Raw genomic sequence first — 27441 nt, forward strand, 5'->3', positions numbered from 1 at the left:
AGTTTTTTTGTGATAGTCATATGTATACTGAAAGTATATACAACTATGCCCTTACTATGTGACTGAAACTACAATATGAATACAGTGCAGGGAATGGCAGTATGATGTTCTGTTATAGTTTTATATCTTATAGGGGCACTCTTGATGAAAATGGTCACTGTCAAGAATTTTGACAAGACAATATTCAAGAAAGTAGGCTATAACTGAATATCATCTTGTCAACATCCGGATGGTAATGGTTGATACTGCATTGCTGAATCACTGCATGGTCTTTGGTGCCTTCTATCACATATAAAGTTGAATTCTGACAGTAATCCTGTTGATGGCTCAGGAAATCAAAAGTACTTCAATTGGCATGGAAAGCAGTGCATCACTCACTCTTCTCCTGAATTTAATTACTAATAATTCTGATTCTATAGAATCCAAATTTAAACTTTTATAAAATTTCCGTAACTTTTCAAAATGGGATCACTATCTTTTTTTTATTTATATATATATATATATTAAGTGAAAATGGACAGAATTTGGAAAAGTTCATTTTACTTGGCTTTATTACTCTGTACTTTAATATATTTGGTATAATCAGTGATATTTACTGTACAAAAGTACCCTCTAATCCTCCTGGGTATAATGATGCCAGAAATATACACACTGGTTGTTGTCTGATGAAGTTATTACAGCCCCCAACAAAGATCTTTATTAGGGTAAGTTCACATGAGGCAGACACTTTTTGAAAAAGCCACTGCAGTTTTTAATGCATTTATTTTTTGCCAAGTCCAAAAGTTGGTCCAGCAGGAAGGAGAATTACAAGTCCTTCGTAAAGTGCCCATTCCTTTTGTATCAATATTCAATCTCAACAACCATTGCATAAAGCCTCATGCACACGCTGTGTGCATCCGCGTCCGTTCCGTCACTTTTCACAGTTTAGCGGAGGTCCAATTCATTTCTATGGAGCTGTGAAAAAAAACTGATAGTCCTCCGTTTTTTCTCCGCGTCCGTGATTCCAGTCCGTCAAAAAAATATAACCTGTCCTATTCTTGTCAGTGGAAATTGGAGGACGAACCCATTCAAGTCAATGGGTCAGTCAAAAAAAACTGATGCACAACTGGTATGTTATCCGTGTCCGCGTCCGTGTCCGTTTTTTTTTCTACAAGACCTTGGTGCAATAAAATTACACTTTTCATTAACCTTCCTTTTTTTTTCCCCTGAGAGTGAAAAAACACTGTCGTGTGCATGAGGCCTAAGACAGATGTAAAAAAAACTGATGTCTATAAATAATATTTTGAGTCATAAAATGTTAAGGGGGCATAACCTACTCAGGAAAAGCCATCAGTATTAGATTAGTGGGAGTCCAATTTATGCAGCACTTCTAATGAGCTGTTTGAAAGGGCCATGGCACACTGGCTGTGGCTCTAACATGGCCTCAACACTGTTCTGTACTGCACAATACTCTATGTCTGGCAGCACCTGTGCTGGGTGTTGGAGCTGTGTCCCATTCACATAAATAGGACAAAGCTTCAAAACCAATCCCAGTCATTACTAAAAGTAGGATGGTGCACAACACAAAGTAAAACATAAATCGTGCCAGGCTCCAATGTAGAAAAAAACTACAAAAAAAAACAGTGTTTATTTTTTTGGAAGTGTCTAACTATAGAGTTGAGTGCAGCAGGCTTTGCCTTCCTATAATAACAGGTATTCTGATGCCAAATGGACAATTTTTTGTCATCCACTGGGTCTACAGGGCTTTATAGATGCATTCACTGTAAATGCCAGGAGTAAATTTGTAAGAAAAGTAAAATTAATCCTTTGGAATTACTTGAAATTCTGACTAAGCTAATAACACAAAGACAGTTAAAATAATAACTTATAGATCCCCCTTTAGCAGCAATCCAATCGCCTCCACCAAATGTCTCTTGTAGCTGCAAATAAGATCAGCACAACTTTGAGGATGAATATTGGACCATTTCTCCCTACAAATATGTGCCAGTTCATCAATATTTCTGTGTTGTCATGCCACAGCATCTTCTTAAGGTTAAGGTCAAAACTGTGACTTGGGTCTTCTCAAATAACAACCTTTCTCTTTAGCTGATTTACTTGAGTGCCTTGGGTCATTGTTTTGTTGCATCTCTTCAGACTGAGGTCATGAACTACTGCACTTATATTGACCTGCATCTGTTTTGATACACCTTTAAGGGGTTGTCAAATACACAGTGCCTTGCAAAAGTATTCACCCCCTTGACTTTTTTCGTATTTTGTTACATTACAGCCTTAAGTTCAATGTTTTGTTAATCTAAATTTTATATGATGGATTAGAACACAATAGTCTAAGTTGGTGAAGTGAAATAAGAAAAATATATAAATAAAACTATTATTTAGAAAAAGAAACAGAAAATTGGCATGTGCCAATTGGCATGTGTAGGAAGACCATAAAAAGCTCTAGTGCAACCAATTACCTTCAGAAGTCACATAATTAGTGAAATGATGTCACCTGTGTGCAATCGAAGTGTCACATGATCTGTCATTACATATACACACCTTTTTTAAAAGGCCCCAAAGGCTGCAACACCTAAGCAAGAGGCATCACTAACCAAACACTGCCATGAAGACCAAGGAACTCTCCAAACAAGAAAGGGACAATGTTGTTGAGAAGTTTTAGTCGGGGTTAGGTTATAAAAAAATATCCAAATCTTTGATGATGCCCAGGACCTCCATAAAATCTATCATAACCAAATGGAAAGAACATGGCACAACAGCAAACCGCCAAGAGACGGCCGCCCACCAAAACTCATGGACCGGGCAAGGAGGGCATTAATCAGAGAGGCAGCACAGAGACCTAAGGTAACCCTGGAGGAGCTGCAGAGTTCCACAGCAGAGAATGAAGTATCTGTACTAGTGTTGAGCGCGAATATTCGAATAGTGAATATTAATTGCGAATATCGCAACTTCGCAAATTCGCTAATATTACCAATATAGTGCTATATATTTGCTATATCGAATATTCGTCATTTTTTTACATCTGAAAAAATGATTCCTTCCTGCTTCTTTCTTGTGGGTCAATGAGTCATTGGCCCACAAGCAACTTAAGCAGGAAGGAATCATGTTTTCATATGGAAAATAAAATGACGAATATTCTAAAAAACAAATATATAGAAATATAGGGAATATATTCGTTATTTTGAATATTCGTCTTTTTTTCCCCCAATCTGTATGGTCGTTCGCATACTCCTCCCCGACAAGCGTCCCCGTCACCATGGGAACACCTGGGGTTTAGAAAATACCATCGGATCTGAGTTTTCACTGAGATCGTGAAAAGTCAGATCCGATGGTATATTCTAACCCACAGGCGTTCCCATGGTGACAGGGACGCTTGTCGGGGAGGAGTATGCGAACGACTGTACAGATTGGAAAAAAAATATACGAATATTCTGAATAACGAAGTTATGGCAATATAGCGAATATTCGTGAAATACACATATAGACTGCAATTTAGCTAAATAGCCAACCAATAGGAAAGTTGCCTTATACAGTTAAAAGAAAATCACAATACGCAAATAATTAAATCGCATATTATTCGCGATAAATAGAATAATGACGATTATTCGATTTCAACGAATATAAGACGAATATTCAATCGAATAATCGCAAAACATCGCAAAATCGAATATGGCACCTCCCGCTCATCACTAATCTGTACATAGGACGACAATAAACCGTACGCTCCATAGAGTTGGGTTTTATGGCAGAGTGGCCAGAAGAAAGCCATTACTTTCAGCTAAAAACAAAAAGGCACATTGTGAGTTTGCAAAAAGGCATGTGGGAGACTCCCAAAATGTATGGAGGAAGGTGCTCTGGTCTGATGAGACTAAAATTAAACTGTTCAGCCATCAAAGAAAACGCTATGTCTTGCACAAACCCAACACATCACATAACCCAAAGAACACCATCCCCACAGTGAAACATGGTGGTGGCAGCATCATGCTGTGGGGATGTTTTTCAGCAGCCGGGACTGGGAAACTGGTCAGAGTTGAGGGGCAGATGGATGGTGCTAAATACAGGGATATTCTTGAGCAAAACCTATACCACTCTGTGCGTGATTTGAGGCTAGGACAGAGGTTCACCTTCCAGTAGGACAATGACCCCAGTGGTGGTTTAAAGGCAAACATGTAAATGTGCTGGAATGGCCTAGTGATAGACCAGATCATAATCCAATAGAAAATTTGTGGTCAGACTTAAAGATTGCTGTTCATAAGCGCAAACTATCCAACTGGAAGGAGCTGGAGCAGTTTTGCAAGGAGGAATGGGCAAAAATTCAAGTGGTAAGATGTGGCAAGCTCATAGAGACTTATCCAAAGCGACTTAGAGCTGTGATTGCTGCAAAAGGTGGCTCTACAAAGTATTGACTTTAGGGGGGTGAATAGTTATGCACATTGACTTTTTCTATTTGTTGTTTTCTTCACAATAAAAAAATAAAAAAATAATAATATCTTAAAGTTGTGGGCATGTTAGGTAAATTAAATGATGCAAATCCTCAAACAATCCATGTTAATTCCAAGTTGTGAGGCACCAAAATACGAAAAAATTCAAGGGGGTGAATACTTTTTCAAGGCACTGTAAATAGAATTCTGAATGGTCTAAAATAAAAAACAAAATGCTTCATTTTCTCACTCTGGTCGCTGCACCTTGGACAACACCTTTAGAATTAATTGCTCCTTCAGTGATTGTAAATTGTGATGAGCGGCATAGGCAATATTCAAATTTGCGATATTTTGTGAAATTTTGGCCAAATATTCGCCATAAATTTGCAAATTCGAGAATTCTCCATTCATTATTTACTTGATTGCAAAAATCGGCGAATGTAATATATTCGCAATAAAAAATTGCGATTAGAATATTCGCGATCAACACTAACTGGGGTAGGCAACTTTCCTATTGGTTGCTAGGGATGTGCCGATATTTGCAATAAATTTGCGATTAGCATATTTGTGAATACCAATATATAGCACTATATTCTAAATATTTGTGAATTCTCAAAGTGGCAATATTCGCGATTAAAATTTGCAATTTTAATATTCGCTTTCAACACTTATTGTAAAGCCTCATGCAGACGTCCATGGAACTCGGTCCGTGAGATACCGGACGTCTGCATGATGCTTAAAGAGGACCTTTCACTTGTAAATACTATGTGAACTAAGTATGCTGCCATGTAGAGCGGCGCCCGGGGATCTCACTGCACTTACTATTATCCCCGGGCGCCGCTCCGTTCTCCCGTTATGCCCTCCGGTACCTTTGCTCCTTAAGTTATAGTAGGCGGGTCTTCCCTTGTCCTGTGGGCGTCTCCTTCTCCTAGGCTGTAGCGCTGGCCAATCGCAGCGCACAGCTCACAGCCTGGGAGAAAAAACCTCCCAGCCTAGGAGAAGGAGACGCCCACAGGACAAGGGAAGACGCGCCTACTATAACTTAAGGAGCAAAGGTACCGGAGGGCATAATGGGAGAACGGAGCGGCGCCCGGGGATAATAGTAAGTGCAGTGAGATCCCCGGGCGCCGCTCTACATGGCAGCATACTTAGTTCACATAGTTTTTACAAGTGAAAGGTCCTCTTTAAGTCATCCAGGGACTCTGAAGCAGGAAAGTCTTTCAAACCACGATGCTCTTTCCACCATGCTTATAGGAGGGATGAGGTTTTGTTGTACAGTGTCCATTTTCTCAATTGGAAAGTTCTACTTTTGCCCTATCTGTCCAGAATTTTTTTCACCAGAAAAACAGTGGAACGTCATAGTTATGTCATACAAACTTGATATGGGCCAAAATGTTATTTTGGACAGCAGCAACTTCCTTCATGGTGTCCTTTCATCAATATCATTCATGTTCAATGATTTTTTGTAACAGTGTAACATGAAAAAAAGATTTTTCAGATCTATTTAGTTCTTTCTCACCTCTTTCAAGATTTCCTGTTATGCTCTTGGAGTGATGCCCTCTCTATGTAGCAACAATCTTGAATTGTCTCAATGGATTGAAGCAAATTCAGGCCTTTAGCAATGTTTATGTTGCCTTTTCCAGCTTCATATAACACACCTTATGAAGTCTTCTGTAGTTGTTTGCACAGAGACATAGTGTCACAGATGTAGTAGGGGAGAACACCAAAAGACAACAAGACGGAAGGGAAAAGACACTAGGCCTCACTGCTAGGGAAGGAAAAGGGTCACCACCTATGAAACCCTGCTCCTGGCCCTAACTCCTATCCGTATGGGTACCTCTCGATGATAGAGATGCCCATACATAGGAACCTAGAAAACCCTGGTGGCCCTCAGATGCCCTAGACTTGATGACAGGGCAGAGACAACCCGCTCCTTCCCTGGTGAAGGAACCCGCATCTTACTGAGGCCTAGTAAACAACAGAGGGGGGGGAGGAATACAAAACACAACAAGGGGAACACTTAACTTCTAAGGATGATGGATGATGGATGCTCAGGACTTCAACTAGAACCACACTCCAGCTCTTCCAACACCAAATGAAGCTATCCAGAGCAAGGAGTGATGGGTGAAGTCAAACTAAATAGGGTGTGGTAGAGGTCACATGATCCACACCTGAACAGGAGGTGTGGACATACAAGCAACACACAGACAAAGTGAAACCAAAAGATGCTGTCAGATCACTAATGAGCAGATAATCTTTCAGACCTTCTCAAACCTGTCACTGGTGTAACACATAGTTGACACTAACCAATCTTTTTTGAGCAGAACAGATTTATCAGTAACCATGCTTTGTGTGCCTTTATTTAATTGACAATACACCTATGATGCCCACACTCCCACTCTGAGACACATTTTGCCAATTAGCTCTTGAAGTCATTAACACAGCGGTTTACTCACATTTTCTCCTTGTACTGTGCATATTTACTCAATGCGCTCGATAAAATCATGAATGGTACAACTGTTTGTGTGTTAGCTTATTTAGGGCTTATGCACGCGAACATATTTTCTTTCCATGTCCGTTCCGTTTTTTGGGGGGACCGCATGCGGAACCATTCACTTCAATGGGTCCGCAAAAAAAACGGAAGTTACTCCGTGTGTATAACGTTTCTGTATGATTGTATTTCCGTTCCGCAAAAAAATTGAACATGTCCTATTATTGTCCGCATTACGGAAAAGGATAGTACAGTTCTATGAAGGGCCAGCTGTTCCATTCCGCAAAATACGGAATGCATACGGATGTCATCCGTATTTTTTGCGGACCGCAAAATACATACGTTCGTGTGCATGAGCCCTTAGTTTGTGTTTGTCTACAATTGTGATAGATAGCAAAACCTAATTTTATTAGCAAACAATGCAGAAATCCAGGCAATTCCAAAAGGTTTTCTTATTTTTTTTATTGCAACTATGTCTCCAGACCTTCACACCAAGCATGGTATAAGCAGAGCTTTATTCTTGTCTACCCAAGTTTAACATCTAAGGGTGGGTACACGTGATGTGTTTTGTTCTCTGTTCTTCTGATCTGTCAAAAGAACAGAAAACAAACAAATCCTTTATTTTGTGAACCTGTTATGCTCAATTATCTTAATTTTGAATCCACTTTAGACATTTCTTTCTGAGATCTGTTTAGACAAAAAAATAAAGTTCTGCATGTAGGACTCATTGTCTAAAATAACAGTTTTCAGATTAAAATGGCTAAAATGGTTGCAAAGTGAGCGTAATGAATGCTCAAAAATAAAGGATCCATTTTCATTTTTGTTTTTTGTTCTTCTGACGAATCAGAAGAACGGAAAACAAAAGGGTGATGTAAAACTAGCCTAAATACGTTGTGGAACCTTCTTTCCAGAAGCAGTGATAAGAAAGATGCTCTTGACAGTCGTGAGTAGTGATGTGGGAATTCAAGACCACAAAGTGGACTTCAATACGAATTTCTGGATAAATTTGATTCACCATGAAACCGAATTTCCTTGTGCTTCACAGTAACGAATCGATTTAACCTGAAATAGTGTTAAAAAAAATACTTACCCGATCCATTTGATCGCGACAGGCCTTCCTTGAAGATCTCGGCCGAAATCCCATGTGCGTCACCTCGGGCCTCGCAAGATTTTTCTCCAGACTTTGAATGCATTTTAAATGGATAAGGATCCTCTCAGAATGCCTCAGTTTGTATCCGTTCCGTCTCCATTCCGCTTTGGAGGCGGACACCGAAACGCTGCTTGCAGCGTTTTGGTGTCCGTCTGAAGAAACTGAGCCAAACTGATCCGCTTTGACACACAATGTAAGTCAATAGGAATGGATCTGTTTTCTATGACACAATCTGGCACAATAGAAAACGGATCCGTTCTCCATTGACTTTCAATGGTGTTCAAGATAAAAGCGAGATAGGAGGCAGCGCCTCATGTGTGGTATTGTCTAATAATAGGTGCAAGAGATAAATAAAAACTCTTACCAGAAGATGTTGTGAAGAGTCACAACACCTATATGGAGCATGTGCTGATTTTCCCGATCAGCGTGCGGGGTGCCTGCGCTGCTGCCTAGGTTCCAGCCCCGTGCCTTGGAAGCATTCGTCGGGGAGAAGTGAGTTGCAGAATACTTACTTTTTTTATTATATAAAAAAAAAAAAAAAAAAATTGTGTTATCAATACCTACCTGCTTCTGACTCCTGCTGACAGCGCCATCCAAAGGTTCATCTTCTTTCTTCTTCTGCAATGGTGTTCAAGAAGGATCCGTCTTGGCTATGGTAAAGATAATACAAACTGATCTGTTCTGAATAGTGATGATCGAGCATGCTCGGCCGAGTACCGGTTTGGCCCGAGCATCACTATGCTCGGCAGATCCGAGCGCTCTGCGAGTACCACATGTGCTCGAGCGCCATGCTCGAGTCTCCTCCCCGGACATTTGGTGCCTTCTAAGCAGCTAATAAACCTGCTGGTAAGTATTGCCATCACTGTAATGCCATTAGACATGTTTTCTACTGGCATTACAGTGATTGGCTGGCTGGAACACGTCATCGGGTGCTATATAGCACCCGGTCACGCGGGTTCGGCTCATTGCGAGTCAGGGAGAGCTGCTGTTAGGAAGGGACAGAGCGAGTGTAGAGCGAATTTGATCTCAAACCTTTCAGAGACCCACAAGTCCTTTTAAGGACTATTGTTAGAGGTGGCAGCAAAATTTATTTTGGGGGAATTATTTTTTTGTGTCAGGGCGACCGTTAGTGACATTCATTTTCTGCATTCTACAAACGCTGCTTGCTGTGACCAGTGAGAAGCAAATCAGCACTGATATCTAGGACGTGTGTGACGCCTATATTTAATCCAAATTGCAGTTACAGTCAGTTTCAGTATTATACAAACTCTGCTTGCTGTGACCAGCGAGAAGCAAATCAGCACTGATATCTAGGCCGTGTGTGACGCCTATATTTAATCCAAGTTACAGTCAGTTTCAGTATTATGCAAACTCTGCTTGCTGTGACCAGTGAGAAGCAAATCAGCACTGATATCTAGGCTGTGTGTTACGCCTATATTTAATCCAAATTGCAGTTACAGTCAGTTTCTGTATTGTTCAAACTCTGCTTGCTGTGACCAGTGAGAAGCAAATCAGCAGTGATATCTAGGCCGTGTATGATGCCTATTAGTGTTGAGCGCAAATATTCAAATAGCAAATTTTTTTTAGCGAGTATCGGCACTTCGCTAATTCACGAATATTTTTAATATAGCGCTATAAATTCGTTATTTCGAATATTCATTTTTTTAAATTTATTTTTATTGTTTATCTACCCCACTCAATGTCTGTCACCGTTCACCCCTATATGCTATTTACCGTACCTATTGGTTAAGGATTTCCAAGATGACTTGAGACTATGGTTGGCATTGGGAACAGGTGCAGTAGGGGACTTCATGAAACAGCGTAGGGTCCCTCCACTTCAATGGCTCCAATCTAGCTTCCCACAAATACATTGGACACCCCTGCATTACTCGCCGTTTTTGAAAATAAGCACCCAATACATAGAATGTACCCCTAGGCACTTTGACCCTACTTGGTATGATGCAGTCTTGACGCAACAAGAGATAAAGAAAGGGGTGGTCTCAATTATATATAATAAATTATTAGATACTGTTGATTCCCCCAAACCCCTCTTCATTACACAATGGGAAAAAGACATGGATATCTCTTTCGATAGTGAAGCGGTAGATTGGATCTTGTGCCATTCACATGGTTATTCACGTTGTATTAGGATTCAGGAAAATGCTTATAAGATAGTCACTAGGTGGTACAACACGCCTGTAAAACTCTGAGCCATGGATTCCTCACATTCAGCTCAATGCTGGAGATGCAGAGACACTATAGGCACAATGTTTCATATATGGTGGTTGTGCCCACTGATATCCCCCTTTTGGTACATGATCTCCAAGCATATCCAAAAGATCTGCCCTTCTTCCTCGCCACTTACCCCATTAGTGGTCTTGCTTAATTTACCTAACGCTAGCTTTGTGATGTCAAAACATTCCCTGCTAGCCTCCCTAGTTTCTGCAGCAAAGCTATTAGTCACTATGTTCTGGTTATCCAGCAAAACGCCGCAAATTGGGGATTGGGTTAATAAAGTGCAGGAGATATGCCAGCTTGAGGAGCTGTCCAGTTGGGAATCTCTGACGCATGATAAGCATCTACTGATTTGGAATCCATGGCTGGAGTGGTATAAAAGTTTTGTCCATATAGATACGGCTCATTCGGCATAGGCACAGGCCGTCGAAGTAGTGTTAGGGTTGTTAATGTAAAACCGAACCTTATATACAGGGAGTGCAGAATTATTAGGCAAGTTGTATTTTTGAGGATTAATTTTATTATTGAACAACAACCATGTTCTCAATGAACCCAAAAAACTCATTAATATCAAAGCTGAATATTTTTGGAAGTAGTTTTTAGTTTGTTTTTAGTTTTAGCTATTTTAGGGGGATATCTGTGTGTGCAGGTGACTATTACTGTGCATAATTATTAGGCAACTTAACAAAAAACAAATATATACCCATTTCAATTATTTATTTTTACCAGTGAAACCAATATAACATCTCAACATTCACAAATATACATTTCTGACATTCAAAAACAAAACAAAAACAAATCAGTGACCAATATAGCCACCTTTCTTTGCAAGGACACTCAAAAGCCTGCCATCCATGGATTCTGTCAGTGTTTTGATCTGTTCACCATCAACATTGCGTGCAGCAGCAACCACAGCCTCCCAGACACTGTTCAGAGAGGTGTACTGTTTTCCCTCCTTGTAAATCTCACATTTGATGATGGACCACAGGTTCTCAATGGGGTTCAGATCAGGTGAACAAGGAGGCCATGTCATTAGATTTTCTTCTTTTATACCCTTTCTTGCCAGCCACGCTGTGGAGTACTTGGACGCGTGTGATGGAGCATTGTCCTGCATGAAAATCATGTTTTTCTTGAAGGATGCAGACTTCTTCCTGTACCACTGCTTGAAGAAGGTGTCTTCCAGAAACTGGCAGTAGGACTGGGAGTTGAGCTTGACTCCATCCTCAACCCGAAAAGGCCCCACAAGCTCATCTTTGATGATACCAGCCCAAACCAGTACTCCACCTCCACCTTGCTGGCGTCTGAGTCGGACTGGAGCTCTCTGCTCTTTACTAATCCATCCACGGGCCCATCCATCTGGCCCATCAAGACTCACTCTCATTTCATCAGTCCATAAAACCTTAGAAAAATCAGTCTTGAGATATTTCTTGGCCCTTTCTTGGCCCAGTCTTGACGTTTCAGCTTGTGTGTCTTGATCAGTGGTGGTCGTCTTTCAGCCTTTCTTACCTTGGCCATGTCTCTGAGTATTGCACACCTTGTGCTTTTGGGCACTCCAGTGATGTTGCAGCTCTGAAATATGGCCAAACTGGTGGCAAGTGGCATCTTGGCAGCTGCACGCTTGACTTTTCTCAGTTCATGGGCAGTTATTTTGCGCCTTGGTTTTTCCACACGCTTCTTGCGACCCTGTTGACTATTTTGAATGAAACGCTTGATTGTTCGATGATCACGCTTCAGAAGCTTTGCAATTTTAAGAGTGCTGCATCCCTCTGCAAGATATCTCACTATTTTTGACTTTTCTGAGCCTGTCAAGTCCTTCTTTTGACCCATTTTGCCAAAGGAAAGGAAGTTGCCTAATAATTATGCACACCTAATATAGGGTGTTGATGTCATTAGACCACACCCCTTCTCATTACAGAGATGCACATCACCTAATATGCTTAATTGGTAGTAGGCTTTCGAGCCTATACAGCTTGGAGTAAGACAACATGCATAAAGAGGATGATGTGGTCAAAATACTCATTTGCCTAATAATTCTGCACGCAGTGTATGTATCATTTTATATCTTGTAAGGCTTTATTCTTGTCCAACTACACTGTAAAACTCTAGAGAAATGAGACGTCGAATCCACCACACTATGGTCTAGGTTCGCCAGAATAATGTATGGAGCTGACAGTCACGAGCGATTGTTCTTGTCTTTTGTTTGTGCCTAATCCCTTGGCTACGCATCTCACGACTCAAATCAAGGATGTTGTTTATGTTTTCTATGTAGTTCACATGTACAATGTCTTTTCTAGTGCTTTCTGCATATAAAATCTTAAATAAAGATTTGATTAAAAAAAAAAAGTTGTTGATTAATGAAAACGTTCATTGCAACAAAGGTTTCGGCTGTGGTTCGGCTTGCGCAGGTACAAGAATTTCACCTCTACAGGTACAATACAGATCCTACCGGCTGTTCCTCTTCCAATGAGTTCAGTTTGATGGTTCAAGAGTCCGGTCAACACAATCGAAACCACCGGCCGTCCCTCTTAGTCATGGCCCCAGTTCCGAAAATCATGAAAAATTTTGTCTGAACTTGCTCTTTATATAAAAGGAAATATACAGGAAAGAATATTTCCTAACAATTTTTCATCTAAAATCGCTTTTATCTTCGGTTTTGTGAGTTTTATGGTCATCCAGACATCCTCCCCATGCTGTCCCCGACCCATTTCGGTGGTGTTTCCATCAATTTCTGACCTTTTCCTATGAACCAGGCACCCTCCCCTCTTCCGAGCAGGGGGTGCCTGGTTTAATGCTCGGGTCCTCCTATTGACTTCTATAGGTCTCGGGTGCTCGGTAGTGCTCGATCATCACTAGTTATGAATGGATGCAGACGGTTGTATTATCTGAACGGTTCCGTCTATGCAGATTCATGACAGATCCGCACCAAACGCGAGAAAGTAGCCTAAAACGGATGCAAAATGAGTATGACTGAGCATAATGGATTCTTAAAATAAATGATTTGTTTTCATGTGAACCTAGCTTAAAAACGTTGTGAACCCCTCTTTTCAGAGGCAGTCATAAGAGATACTCCCTTGGCATTCATGATCAATATGTTGCAATGTAGAGACCATAATAAAATATAGTATATAGTATACTAACCCAAGATGTATTGTTTAATTCCTAATTTTTATTTTGCAATTTAGCTCTTAAACGGTGTTTTGGAGGTTCCTATTAGAAGTGTTTGCTGGTTTCTAATTTCACATTTGTTATGCCTGCGTATTCTTGGCACTTAGAAGTAAGAATGTGTTTGTTTTCCTCCCCAGGATCTGCTTTGTAAGGAGCAATAGCAATGAGGCAAGCTGTGAGTAGCATAGTGCTCGCTCAGTGATGAATAAATACAGCTCCGCAAGGAACAACAAGAAGCCGGGGAAAGGAAAAAGTAAATAAATGGCTTTATTGCAGGGAAAACCATTGTAATCACGCGCTGTGAACATTACACCTGCTATTGATATTGCTCAGACACAGTCTTTAGACAGGACGTGATTCACATTTTATGATGTAAATTTAAAGTGTGGAGCAACCGAGGAAATAATTGACAAGACATTGATTCTTAACTTGGCAGTTTTGAGATAAGTTTGGCCATCTTCCAATGAAAGCAGCACTTATGGTATGTAGACATCAGGAAATTATTTAATAATACCTAGTGCCAACTGACCATAGGTTTTATGACACATTATGGGATGGAGACATTGAATAGATGATAGTAGGGCTGGTATGATTTGGGAATTTCTAGCAAAGCGCCAATTCTGAGATGTTTTATGTGAAATATTAGAGAACTATGTTCAGAGGATTCCTAAAGGTGTTGTCTGGGTTAGAAAACCCATAGATTCATGCAAGCAGTGTTTAATAAAGTTCAACAGCTTTACTTGAATCAACTTGCATCCATACAATATTCCGGCGTTCTCTTGGTTCCAGCAGGCTTTGGCATAAACTGGCAGGTAAACTTGATAACTCTGCTTTTTCTCTCTGCTGTGCTAAACTTGGCTGCAGTCTGGTAACTGGACTTTTGGTCTGTTCTCTATCTGTGGAGTGGGATGCTTTTAGCTGCTGACCCCCTAGTGACACTCTATCTAAAGATCTGTAAGGAGTCATGGTGCTCTATGAGCTACTTCCCTCTGGAGAGACTCCTGCTGCAGAAGGTGGAACTTTACCCTCACTGTTACATCTTTCATGTCTTCTCAGCTCCACTATCTAGTCTATACTGGACTGGAATCAACTAGAACTGCAACCCCTCCTTCTGGTAGGAAACAGGACTAGCCCACTTCTGCCCAAAAGAGGGAGAATGGAATGGTCAGTTCCATTCTATCTGCGGCTCTCTCTGCCATATACGCTGCCATCTGCTGGTGAACCAGGCACATAACATGAACATAACAGTTACATAGCAGTATTAGGAATGCATTGTGTAAGAGGACCTGGAACAAATACCTAGATAACATTATGGTTAGCCAATTAGAGACAGTAACAGGGTGTAGAAATGGTAATGCCACTCTGGGGTATTACAAAGGGACACAACACCAACTGGTAACACCCATTTGGAATTCATTGCAAACTGCTAGCAATTCATTTATAATATTTTGCAGGACTAATAAAGGAATAGCACAACATAAAGTCATAAGAATAGATGCTCCATTATTTTTATGACATGGAGAAGTAGCTAATAAACATATTTCTCAGGAGAGGTTAGGTTACAGGTCCTCTTTAAGGCTATGTAGCGTTAACCTACAGTATAAAAAATAGAAACAGATGATGAAGACAACGTTGCACTGTACCAGTTTTCTATTCTCCTCCGGGATTACAATAAAATGTTTTAGCATGTGATTATAAATGAAGTCTCTAAATTAAGATCAGCTTCTTGTTTCAGACGGCCAATTAATTACAAATCAGCACATGACCACTGATTTAATTAATTGCAATTTGGGACATGATGAGAATGACTTACTTTTGAGGGACTTTTACTGGTAGCATCATCCCCCTCTCTCTTGAGCTGTCTTCTGGTGAATGACACGATTGTCATTAAGATAAATAGATAAATAGTGTTTGCATTCTCAATCAGCGAGGAGACTTTCAGTGGAGAGGTTCTCAGCATCTGGCTTATTCATGCTACAAACAGAAGAGTTCTGAATTTAATCTAACTGACAGTCAAAGAGAAATTCTAAAAGGGAAAGTTCATTACACAGAATCCTGTGAACAAATATATACAAGAACAGAACAAATTACCGTAGTCTCTGTTCACACTACCATGTGGGGTATCAGCTTGGGTTTCCCTCAAGCGTTCCAGTATTTTTGTCAGCAGTCTGAAGTCTGTCATTAAAGGGAATCTGTCTCCACATAGCTCGCTATGAAACCATCTTACATGCCAGATGCGCTTGTGTCAATACATTCTAATGGTGTTGGTCCTATTTCCATCAGAGGCCCCATTGTGGAGAAATTAGGCTCTTTGTTTTATGCTAATTAGGCCCTGGGTGTGACAAGGACACCTGAGACTCTTCTTTTCTTATAAAGCTGCACCCCCACCACTTTGACTAACAGGACAAGACATTAAAAACATATTGATACTCGGCTCTGGAGTGTCCAGAAGTCTTACTATTGCTCATTTGCTTCACTGTCCAGTGCAAGCGCAATACAGTGCAGAAGCTTGCAGGCCGATGGATTATGTACTGCTCCTGCTCTGAATAGTGAAGCTAATTTCATATTTGTTACCCAGAAACCCAGAGTAACATGTGAGACACACTCTCTTTCTTTCTTAAAATACAAATTTTCAGGGCAATTGGAGCATATTTGATTTGGACCAAAATAAATTATTTTACAACTTTACCAAATCGGACACAAAACGAATTTTAAGACATTTGTTCATCTCTAATCCACTCCTGATTTTGGCTTCCACAACTAAAGGGAAATATAAATGTAGATGTAATTAGGCACCTAACCGTGTAGATGAAGTAGAGCGTGGAGAAACCAGTAGCAAGTCCAAAAGCTCTTATTCACACTATACCAATAAAAACGCATGTGAATGTGGCTCTATAATGTTTCATCCAAAAATAAGGCAGAGGCCTCAAAGACTCACCACTACCTCCAAAGGAATATAGGATAGAGAGGTCACCTATCCAGTCCTATATCTCCTTGTAGTTATTCCATAAACTCCACAAGCTGTTAGTGCAGATGTCTCTCATCACAGTCACTGATGTTCACACTAGCGGAGGATTATAGCTCCTGGTTGAGCGCAGATGTCTCTTACCGCAATCAATGCTGTACACACTCACTGAGGGTCTTAGCTCTCAGGTGATCCCACATGGAATAAATGGCTCTCCTGAAAGATGTGCATTATGCAGCAAGTCACTCCAAAGGGAGAGATCACTAGATGGACTATAGAGGTAGGTAGTAAACAGCACTGCTAAAAACACCTGACCCAGGGTTTCGCCTGCTCTTGGCTTCTTCTAGGGCATAACAAGAAGATACACAACTGGATAGGAGACCTCTCTATCCTATATTCCTTTTGAGGTAGTGTTGAGTCTCTAAGGCCTCTGCCTTATTTTTGGATGAAATGTTATAGAGCCAGTGACAGATGTGTTTTTATCGGCTTCCAGAACTACATCAAGAAACACGAATGTGTGGCTGTTCCCAAATGGACCACAGATAAAGCATTTATCGCATATGCACAGCATGAGTGATAAATGAATGGTCATTGAATGTTTCACTGTTGGGACCTCAACTAATCACTAGATCACTGTTAGGAGTTGACATGTGCACTACAGCTCAATTCAAAGTATATCAGACTGACAAAAATAGCATATTGCACCTCTGTCAGTCCCATAGATATTACTGAATGGAGAGACTGGAGACCAAAGACCTCCATTTTGGTGATTGTGGGGTCCCTGCAGCAGATAACAGATGATATAATTTTTTTTTTCTGTGGGATAGCCTCCTTAATGTCAGCAGAGTCCATGAATGTCCCATTGGATCTGTAGTAAAGCATTGGCTATAGACTCATTATAAGTACAAGACTTTGGATCAATTCACAACCAATCCATAGTGCATTATTGCCTTGCATCGCTGTGAATATCTCACAAAGTATAGACCAACAGACCCAAAAATTATAATAACTCAATGCATGACAAAATGGTGTCCTTATTCCATAGGCCCAACTGGACTATGCTTTATAATACTTCCAATGAAAAAAAAAAATTGAAGATAATATTTAACAGCAAGGGGTTGTTCACATGCCAACTTTTGATGATCGACGCAGATTCCATGCCATAAGCCATTGGGTGGCCATTCAATATATACACCCAAATCACTCGAATCCACACAAAAATCTGCCAGTAAAAGAAGCAGCCCCTAAGAGTTCGCCTTCCATAGAATTATTATTATTTTTTTAAGTTATAGAACTCATTAACATAACCTCTAACCAGAACATCCAGAAAGGTTGTTGCTGGTTTCTCCTATGAATGGATCACAGGTTAAACCTCCTTGATGGATGTGATAGCAGTGAGGTGGTGATGAAGAGTTGTCCAAGAACTGATAGAAAGGTTCCCACTCGGACCATATAACGTTGTAAAGATTCTACCATCAAACGTTTTTGCCTTTTATAATCACGACAAAAAAATCCAAAGCATAGAACAAGTGTTTTCACATGTTATATGTATGCGGTTTAAAATGGTCAACTTGTACATAATTGTCGAAAACACTGTCAAACTAACCTTAATCCCTTAACGCCCAGTTCTGTACATGTACGGCGCTGGCAGGGTCTTTAAAGATGGCGCCCGCTCCTGAGCGATGCTAGTGCCACAGCCGCGGGTGGCTGCCTGCTTCTTATAGCAGACACTCGCCGATCAATATAGCAGTATTGCTGATCACGGACATTTAACCCATCCGAGCGCGTAAAACATCGGAACGCGCGCGCTTACAGTGATGCTCTGGCTTCCACGTGCAACGATCGGAGGAGCCGGAGCATGTGTGCACCTGTGTTTGTAAATGACAGGAGGCTGCTGCATAGTATTTCCTATGGAGCCCTTGCCTGTAATAGGGCTTCATATGAAAAGTAGTAAAATCATCATAGATTCCAATGCAAGTGCATTGGAGTCTATGATAATAGGAATCTAATGATTGCATGTTATAGTTCCCTGTGGGAACTATAAAAAAGTGTAAAAAATAAATAAATAATTTTAAAAATAAAAAATACAAATTCAAATCACCCCCTTTTTCCCAAAATAAAACTAAAAGAACTAAAAAAATACACATCATGGGTGTCGCGATGTGCGAAAACGCCCATAGTATAGAAATATATTCCCCATACGGCTAACAGCAAAATGAAAAAAAGTGTCCAAATGGCCTATTCGCCGTTTTTGGTCGCTTCATTCTCTACAAAAAAATGTAATAAAAAGTGATCAAAAAGTCATACACACCGCAAAATGGTATAAATGAAAAGTTCAGATCGCCCCGCAATAAATGAGCCCCTATACAGCTCAGTACACATAATTCCCAAAAAGTTATAGGGGGCGAAAATATGGCGAGAAAAAAACAAAACAGATTTTTTTTCCCACTTTTAATTTTTTTTATCACTATAAAGACGCAAGAAAAACTATACATATAAGGTATCGCCGGATTCGTAATGACCTGTATAATAAAAGTAACTGACATAGAAATCATTGAGGCACCGGTGCAGACCACCATAGGTCTCGCCGGAACACCTTTGGCTGTCGTACTCTTCAGTGAGCTTATGGAACCACCCCTATGTAGCCTTTCTTGGGCACGCAAGTACCACAATCTGTCTCTTATGATGTGGTTTACATGAGCGATTATGTGTGACCACCTTTATATGGCTATTTACTGGCACGTTTTTATCACTGTATACCTGGACGTGGTGCGGTACCACTAAAGCACTTTGGCCCTGTTGGTCTCTGACTATACAGGGATCACGTCCACCGAAAATGAATGTATAGGGGTTTGATCTGGTCCATTGGTCTGGCTGTACGAAATATTATCACAAGAGTTATTTGTCGTGTATAACTAATGTACTGCTGTAATGGATGACAGCCTGGTATGGATGACAACTTCATCAGTGTCATCAGTGAGGAGGAATATTATGTTTCCTTCACGTAAGCATTGATGTCTATTAGGACACTGAATCGGGTGTCCCCTGATGAGCCCAGGTTATTGGTGTGGGCGAAACGCGTTGGAGCTGAGGCGCCCACTTGTGTGCTGTTGCTTTAGGGCAGCAATTCTAGGCGCCGATAAGATTGTATCTAAACCAATAGTGTGTTTGGCGTCGTGATAGACAGCTGCACTGTGAACTATACCACTATATGCACTGAATGTGTACATAGAATATTGTACTGTATATATCAAATATCTTTACTCTTCTGTATTGGTTAAACAACATATTATATTGAGCATGTGTCTATACAGTGCATATACAGCAGTATATTCTGCTGCTCTGTGTACCTAAGCTTTATTATTTTATGTACCTAGACTAGAAAATACACCTGACCCAAGAGAGAGTCACAAGAACCACCCTAAGCATGCACATCCAACAATAGCCAAGTAATAAAATATATATATATAAAGTTTTATTAGACACACCAACAAACACACATTAAAAATTGTATACAATATGAACAGCGTGTCGGTGTAAAAATGGATATCACCGACGCATACAGAGTCCACTGAAAGTCCACTAAATAGGGACATGCAATATAACCTAGCTATACAAAATATGCACATATAAACGACATAGAGATAATGTCAGAGGAGGTAAGGCCACTAATGAATGGAGCAGACCACAATGAGGCCAAGTAGCAAGAGCCAAAACCTCTATAAGCAGCTGGTTCAGTGGACCTGAATAGATGAGTAACGCCGTCACAGAGCGCACTAAGTGCATATCCACTCATGAAGTGTCGTTATTCTTTTCTTTTTGTGTTTTGTCTTTATGGGAGTTTGTTATTTTAAACGTACTAAATAATAATAATTTTGCAATTTCACCCCATTTGGATTTTTTTTCCCCGCTTCCCACTACATCATATGCAATATTAAATGGCGGCATTGGAAAGTACAACTTGTTCCGCAGAAAACAAGCCCTCATACGGCTATGTGAACAGAAAATTAAAAAAAAGTTATGACTCTGCGAAGGCAGGGAGCGCAAAGCGAAAACACACACACACACATAAAAAAAAAATCTTCCGGGCTTGAAAGGGTTAATGGATATGATTTGGATGCAGGTCAACTGCAGAGCATGAATCCTATAGAGAAAGTAGTGAAATTAGATGGTTAATGATTAAACTAAATGTTTCTCATTATTTATTAATCCGAATTATGAGACACAGACTCAGAAATATGAAAGATCAAATTGTCCATTATTTTAAATATTTATACTTTGTTGATCTCTTTTGCTGATTCTGATATTAGATATCTCATACATGATATAAATAATTCAAGAGTTTGGTATTCATTTGTAAAGCAATATTTCCATATAGCCTGCAGATTCTACTGTTACTATGGCTTCCAAATGACAACTTGTGGGGGTGACTGGCATATTTAATTACTGGTAGTTTCTTTATAGTAAGCTACGCTTGCAGGATGTTCAGTTATCTGCAGATTTTTAATAAACTACTATGATCTGGTGGACAATCGTGGTCTAGTCGTGACTGATAGTCAATTTAGATATAGTATCTTCCCTTCGAGTGTCTTGAGCTGGCCATACACATGAGATTGATGTTGACCAATCGGCCTATCCTCCCATACATATACATGCTGGGCTTGGCCAGGCACCTCTGGCAATGGCTTCTCTCCCAGAGAACAAAAGAAACGGGCAGTTAAAATACAACTTGCTCAATCTTATCTGCAGCTACATCTGCTGTCGGGGAAGAGACAAAAGGTCCTATATACATTAGGCCCAGTTCCCTCTTCAGTTATTCGATCAGTTATTTCTATCAGTTATTGGGAGCCATAGCCAGGCGCCGGTCAAATACACAGAACAGGTGCAGATCTTTTCCTCATACCTCATCTCTGCGGAGGCTTCACTACTGGTTTTGGCTCACAATAACTGATAGAAATAACTGACCAATAACTGAAGTGTGAACTTGGCCATAGTCAGCCAAACCAGCAGGTTTGGCTAATATAGTTGTAATTGATATAATCAGCTTAAGGCTGGCCATATACTTTTGTACTTTAGAGCTATTTAGCTTATTTTTCAGCTTTCTCTCCCAAAGTTTCCTGCCAACCCCCCTCCCATATACATGATCAGATTAGCCAAGCGTGTATACAGGGCCACCATCAGGGCCAGTACTGGCAATGCTGTGGTCATAAGCCGGAGCAGATGGGGGGCCCAAGTCTGTGACATTGTCAGGCTTATTTGTATTCACTTCAGTGTAGTGAAACCAATGAAGCTGTGTGGCCCTTCAATTTGATATGGCTTGGGGGACAAATGTTTACTGATTTAACAGGAGTGAACCTCAGTACTTCTGCATGACAAGCAGTAAGTTTACCACTACATTATATAACCAAACTGTTATAAGGATAGGATTGTCTGTGTGTTAGGCTACATGCACACGAACGTTAGGGCTCTGTGCCCATGCTGCGGGCCGCAAATTGGGGTCTGCAATGCACGGGCACAGACTGAGGGGCAATCGCACGTGGATAGCGGACCCATTCACTTGAATGGGGATCCACGATCCGCATCCGTCGGTCTGTCGGTCTGCATCCGTCGGCCCGCACTGCAAAAAAGTAGTGCATGTGCTACTTTTTTGCGGTGCGGAGGCACGGCCAGAAACACCGCGGAAGCACTCCGTAGTGCTTCCGTGGGGCTCCGATCCGTGCTTCCGTTCCACATCTCCGTGATTGCAGACCCATTCAAGTGAATGGGTCCGCGATCCATGATGCGGGATGCACATGGCCAGTGCCTGTGTATTGCGGACACGCTGTATGCGGGCCACAATATGGCCACGGGGGGACACACGGTCGTGTGCATGTAGCCTTAAAAGCTAATAAATATCATTACTGTTTTTTTCATAGGTATATTATTAAATAAATAGTATTACTGTTTAGCTGCTTTTCTAGGTAATTTTTATGTTCCAGTTTTACTTTCTTTCTTTCTAATATAAAAGTTGAACAAAATCACAGCTAAGACAATATCCCATCAGAGGGAGTAATATCCACAGGTGGTATATCTATAATTATTATAGTCACAGGAAACACCTGTTATAAAACGTAGCCTTTAATACAAGTCACATATAAAATAACAAACTCCCACAAACAAAAAAGAACACAGAAAAAGAACAAAAAAAGGTATCACCATGACGGCACATCAAGGATACATACTGTAATGCGCAGTGGCACTAACCGTTGATAGGCAGGGTTGATGTAGTTGGTTTGGGCCTATCCCTAAATATAGCCCTATACTAAGTGACCCTGCCTATAAACGGAATGGCCGCCCTGATAAGGGTGATCCCGTATTCTGGAACCTCCTGGTAGGCCCTAGGCTGACCCTATGATGTTGGTAAATCCCTAGGTGGTGGCCTAATCTAGGTACACAGAAAAAATAAAATATTGCGCAATTGAGCAATGAACCACAAGACCATGGATACCATATCTGTAAGTGGAAGATTGCTCAGGATGTTTTTCGTCATAAGCGGTACAGGAATAACCACGTGCGTGATTATCTTTATGTATATATAATCTCATGGAAATATCTATGTATAGTATTTACACACCACAATGCCAGACACATTTGTGAATACAGATGTGTTCTCAAGATATACAAGTTTGGCGCCAAAGATTGCCTCCTAGGTTGGTGGCACACAGTCGACTTTTTTGTTTTTACTTTTACCAAAAAAAGTGGACACCTGAAACTGAAATGAACCCCAGTACAGCCAATGGGGTGTGTTTTTTGCTCTGTTGGTTTCAGTTATATGTCGAATCTGGTGCTTATGTTATTTTCGTTGTTCTGCTCCTCTGATGGAGCAGAACAACAAAATAAGTAGTGGTGATGTGAGAGTAGCCTTACTAATATATATCACAAAACAGTATGTGGTATCCCTTTAATCATAATAACCCATATCATATAATAAATACTTTATGTATGGTGATCGGTAAACAGCATAAATAAAAATGGTATAATAGTTTTTTTTTTCTTCATTTAACCTTTAAGAAAAGTTGATAGAAATTTAAATCTTACTTTTGTGTAAGGCAAAAAGTTTTGACAGAAAAAAAATTAAGCTGTTGTGGCTATAAATGCAAGAAGAGTCGGGGAAAGGTGTCTACGTGGTTTGCCTATATGGTGCCCTGAAATTCCTGATGGCAGCCCTGCATGTTTATGTTCTGTATTGGCACAGTGGTGCTTGAAAGTTTGTGAAATTTTTGCATAAATGTGACCTAAAATTATATCAGATTTTCAATCAAGTCCTAAAAGTAGATAATGATAGCCAAAATCAAGCAAATAAATACAAAATATTAGACTTGGTAATTTATTTAGTGAGGAAAAGGATGCAGTATCATATGTCTTTGAGTGACAAAAGTATGTGAACCTTTGCTTTCAATAACTGTAGTAATCCCCTTGCGCAGCAATAATTACAAATAAATGTTCCAGGTAATTGTTGATTAGTCCTGAACATTAGCTTGGAGGAATTTTATCCCATTACTTCATACAAAACAGCTTCAACCCTGTTATGTATGTTGGTGGGTTTCCTCCCATGAACTACTCACTTCAGACTGTTCCACAACATTTCTCTTGGATTACGGTCAGGATTTTTACTTGGCCGTTCCAAAACTTTGGCTTTATGCTTATTCAACCATTCTTTGGTAGAACAACATTCTTGGTGTCTATTCGTAGGGTCAATGTCTTTCTCCATAAATCACAATCTCTTAAGATTCAGCTCATGGACAGATGTCCTGACATTTTTCTTTAGAATTTGTTGGTATCATTCGAAATTTATTGTTCCATCAATGATAGCAAGCCATTCTGGCCCAGATACAACAAAGCAGGCCTAAAGCATGATATTACCATCAATGGGTTTCACAAATGGATTGGGGTTTTCCTTTCTCCATACATATTGCTTTTCATTTAAACCCAAAAAAGTATTTTTGGGTCTTAACCTCTATGACAGGGCAATCCCCATCAATTAACCTTTCAGGTGCCGCACCAGGTTAATTAACGCAGTTCTGCGGATCTGGCTGTGCCCTGTCATTGAGATCAGGTGTCGGGTACTTGATACGGCCAGCACCCGCAGCTTACATTTGTATTCAAGGGTTAATCATATACATTGGTGGTGCAATGGCCTTCCCTCTCAGTATAATCATGTTAATTATCTTCATTGGTGGCAGCGGCAGGTTCACAGCCCTTCTCCACTGTGCTGCTGATGAGAACATGGAGCGCGCTGAGGGTGGCGCATGCCATGTTCTCTAACTGATACTAGGCTGTGCGCAGCCTAGTATTGGAAAATAGTAAATACCGGTATTGTATCGATCCAGGCACAAAAGTATCGATTGGGTATCGAAACTTTAATACCCAGTGCAACCCTAATCAGTTTTTTTCACTTCCTATGAATACCCATTGGTAAAGGAGAGAGGTGTGGCCTCGGACCTGTGGTTCTCTATTATTCTCAATATTGAACAGTTAGCTGAGAGGGTTTTTGGTTTGTCTTGGCTGTCTTACCAGGTTGTCTTTCAAAACAGGGTAATTTCAGTATATCTTTATTTCTGTTCACTGCCATTCAGCCACTCTCAACCTGTGCACCATTAGCTTCTCCATTGCTGTACTCTAGCCTTCTTCATCCATAAATATCATTGTTTGGGTTCTGTGACCAATTCATGTTTGTTTCAGTCATTTGTTGTGTGCCAGTGTTGATACATGCTTCAAATATGTTTATAGCAAATGTCTAGTTGCTATGCAATTGTGCAGTTCATCCCTTCTGTACTTAGAAGCAAATGGCATGGTTATAACTATAACTACACTGCTCAAAAAAATAAAGGGAACACTTAAACAACACAATGTAACTCCAAGTCAATCACACTTCTGTGAAATCAAACTGTCCACTTAGGAAGCAACACTGAGTGACAATCAATTTCACATGCTGTTGTGCAAATGGGATAGACAACAGGTGGAAATTATAGGCAATTAGCAAGACAGCCCCAATAAAGGAGTGGTTCTGCAGGTGGTGACCACAGACCGCTTCTCAGTTCCTATGCTTCCTGGCTGATGTTTTGGTCACGTTTGAATGCTGGCGGTGCTTTCACTCTAGTGGTAGCATGAGACGGAGTCTACAACTCACACAAGTGGCTCAGGTAGTGCAGCTTATCCAGGATGGCACATCAATGCGAGCTGTGGCAAGAAGGTTTGCTGTGTCTGTCAGCGTAGTGTCCAGAGCATGGAGGCGCTACCAGGAGACAGGCCAGTACATCAGGAGACGTGGAGGAGGCCGTAGGAGGGCAACAACCCAGCAGCAGGACCGCTACCTCTGCCTTTGTGCAAGGAGGAACAGGAGGAGTACTGCCAGAGCCCTGCAAAATGACCTCCAGCAGGCCACAAATGTGCATGTGTCTGCTCAAACGGTCAGAAACAGACTCCATGAGGGTGATATGAGGGCCCAACGTCCACAGGTGGGGGTTGTGCTTACAGCCCAACACCGTGCAGGACGTTTGGCATTTGCCAGAGAACACCAAGATTGGCAAATTCGCCACTGGCGCCCTGTGCTCGTCACAGATGAAAGCAGGTTCACACTGAGCACATGTGACAGATGTGACAGAGTCTGGAGACGCCGTGGAGAACGTTCTGCTGCCTGAACCATCCTTCAGCATGACCGGTTTGGCATTGGGTCAGTAATGATGTGGGGTGGCATTTCTTTGGAGGGCCGCACAGCCCTCCATGTGCTCGCCAGAGGTAGCCTGACTGCCATTAGGTACCGAGATGAGATCCTCAGACCCCTTGTGAGACCATATGCTGGTGCGGTTGGCCCTGGGTTCCTCCTAATGCAAGACAATGCTAGACCTCATATGGCTGGAGTGTGTCAGCAGTTCCTGCAAGACGAAGGCATTGATGCTATGGACTGGCCCACCCATTCCCCAGACCTGAATCCAATTGAGCACATCTGGGACATCATGTCTCGCTCTATCCACCAACGTCACGTTGCACCACAGACTGTCCAGGAGTTGGCAGATGCTTTAGTCCAGGTCTGGGAGGAGATCCCTCAGGAGACCGTCCGCCACCTCATACGGAGCATGCACAGGCATTGTAGGAAGGTCATACAGGCACGTGGAGGCCACACACACTACTGAGCCTCATTTTGACTTGTTTTAAGGACATTATATCAAAGTTGGATCAGCCTGTAGTGTGTTTTTCCACTTTAATTTTGAGTGTGACTCCAAATCCAGACCTTCATGGGTTGAAAAATTAGATTCCCATTTTTTTTTTTTTGTGTTATTTTGTTGTCAGCACATTCAACTATGTAAAGAACAAAGTATTTAAGAAGAATATTTAATTAACTCAGATCTAGGATGTGTTATTTTTGTGTTCCCTTAATTTTTTTGAGCAGTGGTATAATGGTTATAACTTGGTAAAAGTGACTGCTATAGGTCAGCTCCAGTTCCGTGGTCTTGTGAGCAACAGGTATTGTTACAGTAATTACCTGATATCCACCTCCATACATACTTTCTTTAAGAAATTAAAGCAGAATTGTCCCATTGCTCATGCCTTCCTTTTCTTCTAAAATATTTAGGGAAGGAGGGGTGGAAAAGATTCTATACAAGGACAGGGGGTTGTGGTGGCTTTAATCGTATAGAGATGTCCCAATGTGCTCACTCTAAAAGCTAAATTATTTTGTCATAATTGCATTCAATGTAGAAGATAATGCATCTATTTATTTTTAGTTTGAGGCTAATAAAATGTATATCTTTGTGCCAATTTTGAAGTCACCCTTTATACAGCACAATTTTCTCCCATGAGAGAGAAGGTTAAGACCACAGATTTATGTGGCTCTGTATAACATTATTGGTTGATAAATAGATTTAATGTGGAAATTTTAATTGTAACAGAAGCTCTACTGTAAATTTGTAATCTATAATAATTTACTAATTTAAGTTTTATGGCTAATTACTAATTAAGTTTTATTGCAGTTAAAAAATGT

The 27441-nt window shown here is 40.7% G+C and overlaps 1 protein-coding gene across 1 annotated transcript in view; it reads left to right on the plus strand.

Annotated features, from left to right (window-relative positions):
• The window catches only part of DPP6 (dipeptidyl peptidase like 6), a 1686142-nt gene that overhangs the window by 135339 nt on the left and 1523362 nt on the right, over positions 1 to 27441 (plus strand). The gene's annotated exons all lie outside the window — the stretch shown is intronic.

This window comes from Bufo bufo, chromosome 5, assembly GCF_905171765.1.
Source record: "Bufo bufo chromosome 5, aBufBuf1.1, whole genome shotgun sequence".
NCBI classification, from domain to species: domain Eukaryota; kingdom Metazoa; phylum Chordata; class Amphibia; order Anura; family Bufonidae; genus Bufo; species Bufo bufo.